The sequence below is a fragment of the Xenopus tropicalis genome, chromosome 6, assembly GCF_000004195.4.
Source record: "Xenopus tropicalis strain Nigerian chromosome 6, UCB_Xtro_10.0, whole genome shotgun sequence".
Taxonomy (NCBI): Eukaryota; Metazoa; Chordata; class Amphibia; order Anura; family Pipidae; genus Xenopus; species Xenopus tropicalis.
In genome coordinates this window covers 111539381-111544279 of record NC_030682.2, presented here as the reverse complement: position 1 = coordinate 111544279, position 4899 = coordinate 111539381, and positions in this window count along the sequence as shown.

The following is a 4899-nucleotide window of genomic DNA, read 5'->3' as shown; positions in this document are numbered from 1 at the left end:
TCCTATTGGGTTTACACTATGGTCCTTTCATTCCAACCGTATAATGTGTACAGAGATAGTCCAGAATTTTGTGAGACAAACAGAGTATAATAATCAGTAAGTGGGTGGACAGATCCAAGTGTTGATTGCATGGGTCAGGTCCATGACCTGAATATTCATTTGGGAATGTTGCCAAGTCAAACAATATACAATATATATCTATATGCAGTTCTTTTCAAAGATGATGTTGGGGGGATGTGGGCCACCTAAAAAATATGCACTGGTTACAGTGCAATTCCTGCCCTTAAAACAAAGATTTTTAATCTATGATACTGGACCCTAAGGTAGGCCTTTGGGGTCATTGGAAGGGAAATACTGGTTTGAAAGGTTAAGATAAGGCATGGGTACTTATTTGTCATTGTAAATGCTCTGCAAAGTACAGGTATGGGATCCCTTATTCGGAAACCTGTTATCCAGAAAGTTTCGAATTACAGAAAGTCCATCTCCCATAGACTCCAAATAATTCTAATTTTTAAAAATGATTTCCTTTTTCTCTGTAATAATAAAACAGTACCTTGTACTTTATCCCAACTAAGATATAATTAATCCTTATTGGAGGCAAAACAAACCTATTGGGTTTATTTGATGTTTAAATGATTTTTAGCAGACTTAAGTTATGGAGATCCAAATTTCGGAAAGATTTCTTATCCGGAAAACCCCAGCTCCCAACATTATGGATAACAGGTCCCATACCTGTGTATCCTTCTGTCGATTATGGAATACATTTGGAGTGAACACATTTTCTGTTCTAGATAATCTTGAAACTATAACAGGCTTGACAATATTTAATAAACATGTTATCTGTCTCCAAATGTTGAACCAAAGGTCTGCAAACCACTACCATAAAACCAAATCAATGAATGATGCTTTTTTGAAAATTGAGTTGAACACTAGCAACCATTCCTGAGATATTTTTCACATCCCTGCACTTATGGGTCAAGTTAATTACACTACACTGGCCAATGCAATCTAAAGGGTTTCTATTTCCTTTAAAATGAACACTCATTAAATTAACATGTCATTGAGGTGATTACTAAACTTTCATGACTTCCAGCATTCCATACATTATAACAGTTGCTGGTAAATTATGCATTAATTGTAATGAGCTTCACATAGATTGTACTGTTTTCATATATAAATGGATGACATGGCAGTAGGACCCTTGGGTCGACTTTTGGCAACAACCTTTTTAAAAACAACCTGTAATTTAGGGACGTGTAGATTTTAACCACTCTTTTTGACCTAGCTTGTCTTAAAGTTGTTGGGAAACAGATTTATTATGTATCCGTTACACTGTAGTAAAATGTTGTTATTGTAATGGCAGTTCCCCTTAACATGACAACTTTTATTACAGGAAGACAAAGGCATTTAGTGGCTTATGATTTCAGTGATGTCACCAAACAAAGATATTTTACAAAGGATGGACTTATGTGGCATTTTAACGTATAGGTAACGTATATAAACTGTTAAGCAGATTTTAGTTTTATGTCTCATAACCTCTGTTAGACCTGTAACTAGGGCAGTATTTACTGATGATGCTATTGGTATTTAAACCAATCTTTCCAGCAAATAAAGACTTTATGCTTTAGTAAAAGAATTGTCATTTGCAGCTACAAAAAGGTTCGCTTATTTTTTTCTAATAGATTTTCATATTCAGGTATAGGAGCTGTTGTCCAGAATGCTTGGGACCTGGGGTTTTCCAGATAAAGGATCTTTTCTGTAATCTGGATCTCCATACCTTAAGTTTGCTAAAAATCATTTAAACATGAAATAAAACCCAACAGGATTGTATTGCTCTGATAAGGATTCGTTATCTTAGTTGGGATCAAGTACAAGGTACAGTGTTTTTATTACAGAGAAAAAGGAAATCCCCTTTAAAAATTAGAATGATATGCGTAAAATGGTCTATTTGAGATGGCCTTCACATGATTTGGAGCTTTTTGGGATAACCGATCCTATTTAATTTATTATTACAGTCTCATTTATTTTTCCTGATGTTTTTTGTTCCCTTAAGGTCTGGACTACATATAAGAATTGGCCCTTTAATATTTATGGCTCATATTGCAAGCCCACTGGTGGTACTGCCATTATCACCTACATTTATAAAGCTCCAGTCACATTCAAAGTTCACATAGATTTATGGTAAGTACCTTATAAGCATTTGTATTGTGGCACAATCTGGTGGGGTGGTTGGATACATTCAGATAGTTGTTGAAGAGCTAATTAAATGTAGGCATTTTAAATCTTCAATGACCATTAAAATAAATAAATAAGAAACTTATAAAAAAAAAAAAATGCCTATGCAAGGACTCTTGATCCAAGCGAAATCACACCCATGGAGGTTCTATTTCTTGCTGGGTGTGTGCAGTTAGAAGCACATAATTACTGCTTTTGGTATCTCTGTTTGGATGGATGCCACTGGCAACTCCCTATTTCAAGTCAGCACTATTTTCCTAGTCATCTGATTTTATGTTGATGGTTCTAACAAATATAAATACATAGTGAAAAGCCAGTGTCTGAGATTAAACTAAATATTACCACTTTTGGCTCAAAATCAATGCAGAGTCAAACAAAAGCACAGACAGGAAAAAATATTCCACAGATAGAACATATTTGTTTTATATTCTATTATCTAAATTGACATCAAGTTATACAGTGGGATTATACAAACGCCAGTAGCAGATAAAAGTTCACGTCTGAAGCAAGTATGGGTTGGATCCCAAGCAAAACTACTTTTCTCACCAGGGCACTCATATTACGGGAGCATTAGAGGGCCACTGTGAAATACTGAGCAGATTTAAGGACCTTGGGTCAGGTTTGGCTTGCAGTTTGTGTTCCAGTTCATTCTACAGGTGTTCAGTTGAGTTGAGGTCAGGGCTCTGTATAGGCCAGTCAGTTTCTTTGAATTCAATATCAGGAAATGGCATTATCACTTACAAATGAAAAGGCTTGTACCACAATGATTGTTACTGTAGACCAGTGATCCCCAATCAGTGGTTTGTGAGCAACATGTTGCTCACCAACCCCTTGGATGTTGCTCCCAGTGGCCTCAAAATAGGTGCTTAATTTTGAATTTCTGGCTTGGGGGCAAGTGTTGATTGCATAAAACCCAGTGTAAAGTCAAACAGAGCCTTCTTTAGGTGGTCAGTCCACATAGGGGCTAGCAAATAGCCAATTATAGCTCTTACTTGCACACCCAGGAACTTTTTTCATGCTTGTGTTGCTCCCCAGCACTTTTTCTTTTTGAATGTGGCTCACGGGTATAAAAGGTTGGGGATCCCTGCTGTAGACAGTGCATTAAGGGTTGCCTTTATGGGAATCAGGGGCTCTAGCCACATCATGAAAAACAGCCCCAGACTATTCGAGTGGTGATTGACCTTTAAACCTCTCCAGCTGACACTTGGGGGCTGATTTACTAATCCACGAATCAGAATGGGAAAAATTCGGATTGGAAAATGAACATTTTGCGACTTTTTTGTATTTTTTGTGACTTTTTCGTAGCCATTATGACTTTCGTGAATTGTCGCAACTTTTTCATAGCCATTACAAATTTCGTGAATTGTCGCGACTTTTTCATAGCCATTACGACTTTCACGAATTGTTGCGACTTTTTCGTACTGAACGCTCGAAAAAGTCGCAAAATACCGATCATTACGAAAAAAACGCATTTGGACGCTTTTCGGACGTTCGTGGATTAGTAAATGTGCCCCTTGGCATTGCACAAGGTGATGTTAAGCTTGCTGTGCCTCATATTGTTTCCATAGACTGACTGGCCAATAAGAGGTCTATCTAAGGATAGATGATTTTAGAAGTGGTGTCTGGATACTTTTTGCCATATAATGGAAGTACTGACTATAGATTTTATAGGTGAGCAAATATTAGGGGGCATGTATGCAAGTGAAACCTTAGGTGAAGTCATTACAAGAATATACGCCATCCTTGTATTCAAAGCTGCTGCTCACACTTCCACATAGTTGCACTCAGCACCGCTAATTCAGTCCCGCCTCCTGTTGCATCTAAAGAATCAGGTGCAGACGTCATTTTGCCACTACATGCTGGAAATGACAACATCTGAACAACAAATATTTTTAGCACACCATCTATGAATTTTAACTGCAACTTGCACTCAATTTATAAATTTACACCCCTTGAAAATTGTTTTGAAGTATCTGAAGCAACTACATTCGGTGCATCTCCATCACACAGCCGCAATAACCCTGGCATTGTACAAAACCATAGCAACTTATGCCTGAAACACAGATATGTTGACTGTTGCTGCTTTCTGGCAGAAAACCAGACACTTCATATGTAAGTAATTTTAATAAAGTACACCCTGCCCCATATGTAATAAAGGGTAGTAAATGCTGCTTCTGAAGAAAGCGGCTCGCAAAGCACCATGGTCAGCCAGAGAATGGATAAAACTCGAATTTTATTTACATTCTTAAAAACCCAGAACGCCTGACGCGTTTCGTGCGTGCCCGCACTTAATCATAGGCATACATTCTGAGACAGTAACATGGTATATAAAGCCTATCAATTAATGACATCACAAATTTTTTTTTTTCTCCTCTTAACTTTATGTGTGTAAAAATGAAACAGAACGAAATAAAGAAAGATAGACTAACATGACATATACAATTCTCTGGCAACATCACTTTGAGGGAACATAACAATTAATATCAAATATAGAATTTAAACCATGTGGTTGGCGCGTGCCCAATGTAAATATCCATTTTACTTCCCTCTGCAAAAGTTTTGTCCACAGATTCCCACCTCGTTCATCTGGAAACACCCTGTCAATAACCTGAATCTGCAGCAAAGCAACATTACTATTGCAACAGTCAATAAAGTGCCTAGAAA